The sequence below is a fragment of the Lycium ferocissimum genome, chromosome 10 (assembly GCF_029784015.1).
Source record: "Lycium ferocissimum isolate CSIRO_LF1 chromosome 10, AGI_CSIRO_Lferr_CH_V1, whole genome shotgun sequence".
Taxonomy (NCBI): Eukaryota; Viridiplantae; Streptophyta; class Magnoliopsida; order Solanales; family Solanaceae; genus Lycium; species Lycium ferocissimum.
Window position 1 is genome coordinate 65,263,297 of NC_081351.1, and position 11,276 is coordinate 65,274,572.

An 11,276-nucleotide genomic window follows, 5' to 3' on the forward strand; every position below is an offset into this window, starting at 1 on the left:
CATTTTTTTCCATCTTGGTTCCTTTTCCCCCCTCTTAGGGGTCAATTTACCCAAAAAGTACGGGGTGTTACCTAAAATTTTACGGACAATCTCGTCTCCACTTTGCTATTCTTATGGTCCGATGTTATAAGATATTGTGACTTGGAAGAAGGAGATGTCGAATCACTGAAGTAAACGATGATTCAAACTGCAAAAAAAAAAGTGTGCTATCAACACTTGAGCTTGGTAATGTAATAATCATGGTTTTGAATCCAATCATTGCATGATCGATTTCTTTGTGTATGACCAAAATAAAGTCTTTGACTTAGACAGTATAGTGATCTTTGTCTCGGACTAAAGTAGAAGTATTTAGCATCGACGGTGTAATAGCCTTTGCTTCAGACACAATAAAGTCTTTGACTTAGACGGTGTGATGGTTCATGCCTCGTACTAAAGTAAAAGTCTTTAGTATAGACGGCGTAATGGCATTTGCTTTGTACAAAATGAAGTCTTTGACTTTGACGGTTTAGTGGTGTTTGCCTCAGACTAAAGTAAAAGTCTTTAGAATAGGCGTTATAATGACCTTTGCTTCGGACAAAATAAAGTCTTTGACTCAGACGGTGTAATGATCTTTGCCTCGGATGAAATTAAAAGTCTTTATCATAGACTTGTAATGGCCTTTACTTTGGACAAAATAAAGTCTTTGACTTAGACAATTTAATGATCTTCGTCTCAGACAAAATTAAAAGTCTTTAGCATCAACGGTGTAATGACCTTTGCTTCGGACAAAATAAAATCTTTGGCTTAGACGGTGTAATGATATTTGCCTCGGACACAAAAAAGAAAATCCTCCAGCTTAAGCGGAGTAATATTGTTTGCGTCGAACGGTAAACATATAAAGCAAAACGAGAGCATATAAGTTACTGCTTAAATTCTGCGCACAAAACACGATGACGAGAGAAGCATGGTGAAGCAGATGAAAAAAATCAGTTGGTTATGCTAATACTTGCTGAAATCCTGATTTGTATATGTTTTCCTTTACACTCAACTGGGCTATCTGATCTAAGTAACAACGAATAGGCACAAAACCGCAGCCACCAATTGCAACAAAGAGTCCAAAATTAATTAAGAACTGTACTTGTTAAAGAACAAAAGTACATAAACAATATGGAAAAAAAATAGTAGTATACGAAGAGGTAGCCATGCGAACAAGTTGCAAAAAAGAAGGAAGGCAAGCATGTCCTAACAATGTTTTTTATTGCCAGCATAATGATTAAATAAATAAGGAAATTGAAAAAGAAAAAAAAAGTGATTGATGTATCAAGGTTCTTTGTTCCATATAAGACAAAGTAAGTTTATATTTTACTTGGAACACGTAACTAAAAGAAGCAATTCATAAAATGAAGAGGTTTGTTTACTTGGAACAAGTAACTAAAAGAAGCAATTCATAAAATGAAGAGGTCAAAGATGATTAATTGAGTATTCATTGAAAGTCATGTTGTTGGACAAAAGTTCTGAAAAGCTTACACAGTAATATAACAAGAAAGAGAGAACCAAGCAAAGACAAGATTCTAGAAAGCTCACAAGGAAACTTCAAACGACAAATAAATGATCTACAATAAATTCTCTACGAGTCAGCTGAGATTTTTATGAATAGCCTCCATAGATAGACAATGTTGAATACCTGTATTTGGTCTCGAGGGCACAGTTTATGTATACGTATACTTGGGCCCGAGGCCACCGATTTGTGCACTTACTTTTGGGCCTGAAGCCACATAATATAAACTTAGTTACAACAGGTGATATCACATTCAGAACAGGGAGTACATATGACTATACTTCTCTTGTTCAGTTCAGCTATCGGTATATTTCAGTTTCAGTATGTTCATGTTTATTGATTTGGGTTGCCCTTTCCTGAGCATCCCACAACTATTTGTTCTTTCAGTTAGTTTTACATACAAGTACAATTTAAATGTACTTACGTCCTTTTTGCTCGGGGCCTACATTTCACGATGCAGGTACTGATTTACAGGACGACGGATCTGCTCGCTAGGATTTTCCTATGAGCTACTTGGTGAGAACCGGTTTCCTTCGGTACATTATCTTATTTATAGTCTTTCAGTATTTTAGACAGTCAGGTATGCTGGGGTCCTTGTCCTGGTAAACAATCAGTACTTCATTATTCTTTAGAGGCTTCATAGACTAGAATAGTGGTCAGACAGTAACTAGCCGGCTTTTAAGTTAGCCATGTTGGCTACATTTCTTACACTTCAAACTTATTCCGCATTTATGATTAATCAGTTAAACATAATAGTATCTCAGCATGTTTATATATTATATTCCGCATCAGTATATGTCCCATGTTGATTTAGCCAGCCATGTGGTTCGCTCGGTCACACGCAATCAGGTACCGAGTGTCGTGTTACGCCCAGGCTATGGTTGGGGGCGTGACAAAGCTTGGTATCAGAGCATTAGGTTTAAGTGTCCTAGGGAGTCTATGAAGCCGTGTCTAGTAGAGTTCCCTTTAAATGTGTGTGCGCGCCACACATGTAAATGGTTTACTACCAAGACATTCATGGTTGTCTCACTTCTTTCTACTCTAGATCGTGCCATGAAGCATAGAGCAGTAAGTAACATTCTCTTCCTATCGAATTCTGTACGTATCAAATGCGCAGGCGATGGGCAGGGAAATCAATGTCCAATTGAGGATGATTACCCATTGGGGTATAATTGTGACGTACATATTGGTAACAGATGAGACTTGAGATGATATAGAAAGTGGGATAAAATGCATAGTTACTGTAAACTAGAGCATAACCCTTATCAGAACGTACAAACGCAGTTATCATGTTTTACCGCTACTAGTTTACCTCAGCTACTAGTTACCATTTATACGGTCTTTCAGTTAGCAAGGTTATGGTTATTCAGTACGCCAGCATTCAGTTACCATATTTCCAATTTTCAGTGTATCTAGATTCTTGTGACTTGTGAGTATACAGTGATGCCTATGAGTGAAAACTCAACACATGAGGCGAAAAAAATGGATTAGTGCCATGAAAAGTACTAAGGCGCCAGAAGGTTAGTACTTCACACGCGCGGGTTCCGAGTTCAACATCTACTATATATACATAAAAAAAATTATTTTAACCTTGTATATATAGTGTAGTTTTTCACTGAAGGGGGTTCGGATGACCCCTTCCATCCACTTGGCTCTGCCCATATGTGAGGTGTTGATTTTCTTGTGCATATGTCTTTTTGTTATAATTTGTTTAGTATTCAATGAAATTTCATTGGTCTTTGAAAAAATGCAGCATGAGGAAGAGGAGGAGATGCTGGTGCCGCATTCAGAGGAGATGCTGGTGCCGCATTCAGAGTTGGTTGATGGTCCTCAACCCTTAGTTGAAGATCCTCAACCCATGGAAGGTTACCACATTTTGACCATTTAGCTGTCTTGGTTTATTATTATGATTATTATTATTATTTTCATAATTCAAGTTATTTCATTACTAAGCACCGTCCGGTGTCGAAGATTACATTGAGAAGCCTTAACACACAAATAATTAAGGTTCTTGAATTAAGTGGGCCTAATAGAGGGATGTATATGGTCATACTGATGATTCATGTAGTCAAAATCCCGACTAGTTTAGAATTGAGGCTTATTTGTAGACTGTAGTCGTAGCTGTCTTGATTATTATTTTGATAATTCAAGTTATTTCATTACGACATTTTGACCAATTTCTAACTTTTGATTGCTTGCACCCATAACCATTAGTCAATAATAATCAAGGGTCTATAGCCTACTTGCCATGCAACAAGAGATTATTAGTATTTTCTCTTAATTCTTTTAATATGCTGCACCAACTCCTAGTTATCCCCCTTCTCTTTCTTTAAATTATATGTTGTTAATAAAGCATCTCGTACTGCACACAAAACAAAGAAAGCTACATCCTTGGAGATTTGGTGCTCCAAAATTTTTTTTCCTCACATCTCTCTTATTGCCCCTTTTTGACAACTTTGGATATTAGGTATTGTAAAAGATTTTGCTCCTACACGCCTGTATCATTTTAGTTCCGCCGGTATCCACATTTTTCTGTTACAAAGAATATTTTAGATTGGCGTTGATCAGGGTTATGCTTAGAATTGCCATGTTTATATTGGTCAATTTTATTTTCAGTGATGCCGACTGAGAATGCTAGTGCAGTGGAGAATCAAGCTGTGGATGAACTGCAGGCTTCGCGGTTTACTTGGACAATTGATAATTTCTCTCGACTATCATTGAAAAAATTATATTCTGAGGTTTTCACTGTTGGTGGTTATAAATGGTTAGTGAAAAATTATCACTTATCTGGGACTTTCCATTTAAAAAAGGAAATAAAATATCACTTATCTGGATCATTAAGTTTTTTAATGAAGTGTTATAATTGGTTCCTGAATGACATTATTTTTTTTTTCCAGGAGAGTGCTAATATTTCCAAAAGGAGGATTGTTTTGTTGAAAATATAATTTTGAATATTATAAGTTCATGCACTTTGATGTTATCTATGTGGTTTTAGGATATCTATGTGATTAGATGCATAGAATTTAAGTGTTATTAGGTGCATGATTTTGTGTTTATGAGATTACCAAGTTCATAATAAAAGTGTAAAAACATTTAGTAGTTTTCTGTCTAGAATTATCCTTTAGCACCTATATATACCCCTTTTGTAATGTTATTATGTAAGAGTGGAGTTTTAATATGATATGAAGTGAGCTTAATGTCTCTCTCTCCCTCTTTCATCCTCTTTGTGCCCTATGATATTATCAAGAGCCCGCCCTTATATTCCAACAAGTGGTATCAGAGCATTGGTTCGATCCTGAAAGGTGTAAAGGTGAAATTTTGGCTATCTCCATTGAAGGTGTGTCTCCGGGTTTGATGACTGTTGAGAAGCCGGCTATTTGCAAAAAGAAGAGTGAATTCTTGGGGTTTGTGAAGAGAAGAACAACCCGTCCAAAAGGTGTGGGTCTTGTAGGACTTCATAAGATAGGAAGAGAAGACAAGAGAGTCTTCTGTGAATTTGTGTTTGCAAAGGCCAAAAGTTTAAGAAAATGGAGATCGAACCGCATGTATCATGTGATTGTTAAGTATGAGCCAATTTTGAAGGAATTGCTGAAAAAGTTGAAGTTATAACTAGCAATTTGTGAATGTGGAAAGTTACAGATCACCAACCTAGATTCATGGAAAGATTATGTTTGAAGGCATATTTGGAAGGCGTACACAAAGCAGATTTATTGGAAATCAAGCACAAATCATCAAAGAACGATGAAGGATCGATATGAAAAGAAAATTCAAAATTAAGGGGGAGTGTTGAAAATATAATTTTGAATATTATAAATTCATGCACTTTGATGTTATCTATGTGATTAGATCCATAGAATTTAAGTGTTATTAGGTGCATGATTTTGTGTTTATGAGATAACCAAGTTCATAATAAGAGTGTGAAAACATTTAGTAGTTTTCTGTCTAGAATTATCCTTTAGCACCTATATATGCCCCTTTTGTAATGTTATTATGTAAGAGTGGAGTTTTAATATGATATGAAGTGAGCTTAATGTCTCTCTCCCTCTTCCATCCTCTTTGTGCCCTATGATATTATCAAGGGCCCGCCTTATATTTCCAACATGTTTGTCGATGTATTTAGATGTTGCAGATTCAGTTACATTTAAATGGGTGGAGTAGGTATGCCCAGTTCAGCTTAGCTGTTGTGAATATAATATATCCCAAGTATAATATGAAAAAAGGTATAAACTTGTGCAATTCAAGCTTGAATCCAGAATAATTTATGATATTAATTTGGTATTACATTGTGCTTTGCTCTTTATGTATTTCCTAAAAAATAATGTGTTTTGGTCTTCATTGCCATTTCATATATTCAGAAGCCCTCTTGTTTGAAGCACTTATTGGGACCTTTTTAAAAAACTTCAACTCATACTCAGTTGTACCTTTATGTGTTTGTATGCTATATGCCTGTCACGACCCAACCCCGTAGGCCGTGACTAGTGCCCGAGCTGGGCACTCATACACACCCATTAACCATAATCAACATACCAATAATTTAAGCATATGCAAAGGTAAGACGTCGCCTCTATAATCGGTCCACAGCAAGCATAACAAGAACTTATATATACAGAAAAGTAAATCGTCGCCCCAAAGCTGTCACATGTGCATATATACATGACGGGCATAAGTCGGTAAGGCTGTCATAATGTAGGGGGACGCCCAGAACACGAACCACACAAGCATAACTGTACACTAACTTCCCATAACCCACACATATGTCTACAGACCTCTAAGAGTATTAACAGAATCATATGACCGGACAGGGCCCCGCCGTACCCTTGAATAGACATATACATACACATATATAACGAAAGTATCTGTATCCAAAATATAGGCTCCGGAACAAGGGAGCGCTCCAAGATAGCTGAGTAGGAGTCCTATGCTGAAAGGTCACCAAACCGATTATCTGTACCTGCGGGCATGAAACGCAGCCCCCAAAGAAAGGGGGTCGGACTTCGTGAACATGTACCGATGCATGTAAAGCATGGCGAAAAACAGGATCATACCGAAATAAGGAGTCTAGAAAACTAGTACAATCACCAGAAAACCATAAGGCTTGCCTTTGAAACATAAATCATGCATGTCAATATCATGTAGTACATATGCATATACATAACGTGTCCCGGCCCTCTAGTGAGGGACTCGGTAAGTAAAATCATCATACACATGTACATATAGCGTGTCCCGCCCTACAGTGAGGGACTCGGTGAATGAAGTCATCATATGCCATCCGGCCGCCATCCCCATATCATCACATCATATATATATATATATATATATATATATATATATATATATATATATAGCGTGTCCCGGCCCTCTAGTGAGGGACTCGGTGAACAATGCAGTGGAGTGAGCACGAATGCGTGTCCTGGCCCGGGACTCAGTGGAGGACATATTGAGTTTTGCACGAGCAGAGTAGTGAGAAACCATATGCATAAAAATCATCTTTAAGACTCGATAGATAAGTAGACAAATCAACGCTCGAGTATCAAATGATAGTCATGAGAAATCAATGCTCAAGTGTCAACGATAGTCATGATAAATCTGTTCTAAATGCCATTAGGACTGCATTAAAAGAAATTTGAGGGACCGTAGACATGTACCAACCCAATCCGGGTCCGCCCCGAAAAGTTACGGCCATTATACACTTTAAGACTTTCTACGAATATATCGAAGCGATCCGAGCCCTTCTATGAAAGTTAGGGACCTCATTCGACATAGAATCTTTTAAAAACAAAACTTTTCATGCAGCCTTTGAAATCCGATCATACAAAAGACATAATGACCATAGTTCGACTATGTTAGGAATGCGAATGTCAAGGAGTGAATAAGAATCGTAGACATGCTCGGATCGTAAGAATAGAGTTACCCCGAGGCTCGTATCATAGCCTACTTACAACTAAGGCATGCCAAAAGAAAGAAGGGATAAGCTTTACATACCTCGTCCGCTTACTAAGCTAATCCGAACTTAAGTCTCGGCTTCTCAAGATCTACAACAACATCATTTGCTACCAAACATTAGTTATAGATACTTAGGAATTCAATCCCAAACTATCACTTTATCTACAGAAATTTGGGCAGCATTTCCCCTATAAATTCAACAATCCCGAGAATCCAACTCGGCCAAATCATCAACAACAATACCAACAATCATATTAGCAACATCAACAATCAATTCAAAACGCATTCTAACATCGACAACCTTCTTCCACATAATTTGACGGCATTCCATTTACCTTCAATTCAACCACATATAATCAAACTAACACCAATGCTCACACGTTCAATTACTAATCCGAAACCATTCAAACAATATTCAAGAACACTTCAAACAATTCGCACAATATTCAAAACAACCCAACCAATATACAATGCCACCCGAAACCTTCCAATTTCCATAGGAACAGCAACAACACATTTCTTTCTTCCAAATTCACAAACTATATCAACAATCCGCACGTTAACAACTTCGTTTTCATAAATACAAGAGACTACATTAAAATCACATTAACTTCCAAATCAGCCCACACGATTATAACTTCAACTTGGATCATCAAACCTTCATTTTACATCATAGAATCCATAACAAACAACAACCAAAATATCAAGTACAATCAATTAACATGTCCTTACCAAGAACAGCCCCTACACGGCCAACATCAACATGCATAAATTTCATGATTTTCATCCATTTCTACACTCTACAACATACACAAACCATCCATAACACATATAAAAGGAGATTAAACCTTACCTTTATCACTTGACTCCTCAACTTGGCTAAAGTTGGTGCTTTGCAAGAATGAAGGTTTTGATTGTTCCAACAACTACTCCACGTTGTTATACACCCTCTAAGGAGTTGAAATGCTTGAAGAAAATATTTTTTTTGGTCAATTTTTTTCTTGCTCTTTCTCGGTTTGGCTATGGCCGAATGGCCCCTTCCTTTTTTTTCTCCAAGTTTCTAGAGTTTCTAAGGTTGGAAGATGAAGAATATGACTTGCTAGTCATCCAATATGATCATTTATAATTCATCCATGTGTACCATGGCCCTCACATGGCTTGGATGAATTAAAATTTGCCAAGCCATGGGTGGGAACCACCCATGAGCCACACGGCCACATTGTGGCTTATTTCATGAAATGTTAACTTTCTAAAATTAACTTTTAACCCCAAATTTTCCTTAATATTCTATGCCAATAAAATTATGAGCAACTTGTGCCTTAAAACGAAATTGGAAGTCACAAGTCTCTACCTCGTATCCCGGAATAGTCTTATCCTTAACTTATCATGGTTGGCTCGGAATGTCCCAATGTACAAAATACGGGATATAACGATGCCTATCTTTGAGTTTCTTAATAAAAAAGGTTTCTTTATGATTGCTCACCTTTTCTTAGCGTCAAGGGACATGTTTTGTAGTGCTTATGATATGGTGCTTGATGAAAATTTACCATCTTTTTCTCATTGTCTAAATTTTCACACCATTTTATCATTTGAATAAATTTGGCCCCTTGCTCAGAGAAAGATAAGGGGCCAAATTAGAAGCCATCTTTAATTTTCATACCTTTTGACATAACTATAATCCAATATTCTCAACTAGTTGGGAATATTTGGAGATGTGAACGTTGTTTTCCCAATATATGTTTGGAATAACTAATATATTTTGATCCTTTTCAAAAAAATTGATTGCCCGCCAGTGGCTTTTGGCTAGTTATAGTTAGTTGTTTTCTTCAAACAACCTAATCAACATCGTTGAAATGTAAAATGCACCGAGCAGTCTTAAAGGTGCAAATTGCAGGTTATAATCAGAGTAGCAAATGAATCTGGTTTAGTTGTTAGTCAGAATACAGGAGTGCTTGCTAATTCTGTCTGATATTTTTAATTTGAAAGATTTTCTTTAAAAGCAATCACTTGTTTCCTCTATTTGTAATTGTTCAATTCCATTATATTGTTAAACAGTGACTAAGATGTTTTGTTTGACTAAATTTATCGATTTTAAAGCTAACTGAGTTGTATCACTTTCAAGTTCAAATATTATCAAAAAATAATAGAAAATGATTAAAAAAGATTACTATCCAGAGGTAATATATTTTTGATCCGGAGGTAATATATTTTTGATTGTCTGAGTAATCATTAAGTCAAATAAAAGTAGACACAATGAGAGCGGTAGGTACTAATTTTCAAGTATGTAGTTAAGTTTCTTAATAGTTTAATTATATGGAATCCAGAATTTATTTTTATCAGGTAAGTTGATGCTTATTCATATTTATGGCAATCTTTATACTGTCTTGATCATGCGAATAATATTTCCACCTGCGTTATGAAGAACATCAAATTTTCAGTATATCCTTGTTTATCACATAGCCATTCCTCTGTTGATTTATTCAAAATAATTGCATCGTTGAACTTTATTCTTGCTAATAGTTCTCTTTTCCTTGTGTGATCCTTTATCAACTATTTGTTAATTGTTACATCTGTCAATGTTTGCATTGCTGACGTTCCAGTTCATTGTCCTTGTTTCCCGGAAAAAAATTGATTATAATGATTTGCTTAATAAGTTTCCTTTAGCTTTTCCTTGAACTGTGGTATTATCATCTAAGAGAACCATTTGCATGTAAAGGTTGGGCAGTTAAGAGAAGTTTCTAACAAGACGAACACAGCGGAACTGAAGTTATTTTTGGGAGTGGAGAATGGGGCGGTACCTCCTTAAATACCCTAAAGATTATTTTTCTAATTGCTTAGTTTTATTTCTAGCTATTGTTAGGTATTTTATGCCGTTGAGTCTGCTGTTTCTCACGACTACTGCAAGGAAAAATACCAGGATCTTGTTCATGTTCCTTCACCCAATAAAGTGAAGATGATATACTCCTTTTCTTCAAACTTTATGATCCCGAAAAAGAAGAGCTATGGTAAGTATGTTTTTTCTTAGAGAATACATGTTACGTATTTTCTTGTGGAGGTTTAGCAGCTCAGCTTCTTTTAAATTTGGAATTCCAGTTATATTGGTAGGCTTTTTGTGAAGAATTCCACTAAGCCAGTTGAAATACTTGAAAAAGTGAATGAATCGGCTGGATTTGCTCCTGACCAAGAAATTGAACTTTTTGAGGTGTGTTACTGCTGCCTTCTTTTTGTTATTGATGCCATGATGATTATGTATCTAACGTTATTGACCCACAGGAAATAAAAATGAACCTTCAGTCATGTGTGAACGCCTAAACAAGAATGCTTCTTTTCCATTTAGCCAGGTTTTCGCTCATCCTTCTTTTCCCTGCCGAACTGCTGAGTATCTTTCGTTGTGTAGATTTGCTTTACTAACTTCCCTGTTTCCGACAGATTGAAGATGGAGACATTATTTGCTTTCAGAAGAAACTTTCTCCTGAAGTTGAACAAGAAGCCCGTTTTCCAGATGTTCCTTCATTTTTGGAATATGTGAAAAATCACCAGGTGAATCCCATCTTTTGATTACAGCTTCAGTTCTCGCTACTGTACCTATGTTGTGTCAGTTGGTTATAACCTTTTCCCTTGCTTTAGGCACGGGCATGTGGGAGGAGGGGGATACTAGCATTCAACGCTATCCTCTCCTTTAATTTTGTCTCTGATGCCAGTGTATGATACACCAAGATCCTTTATTTTCTATCCATTGATGACACAAATTTTGATTGCTTATTTTTGAAATAATTGATTACAAATTGTCCATTTT

General features: G+C 36.4%; 1 long non-coding RNA gene across 1 annotated transcript; it reads left to right on the forward strand.

The window, feature by feature from the left end:
- Positions 1–3,836: 3,836 nt before the first annotated feature.
- Positions 3,837–11,270, forward strand: LOC132032539 (uncharacterized). Its single transcript, XR_009408504.1, has 3 exons — positions 3,837–4,301; positions 10,197–10,274; positions 10,910–11,270. It is a non-coding gene; the product is annotated as an uncharacterized LOC132032539 (long non-coding RNA).
- The last annotated feature ends 6 nt before the right edge of the window (positions 11,271–11,276 follow it).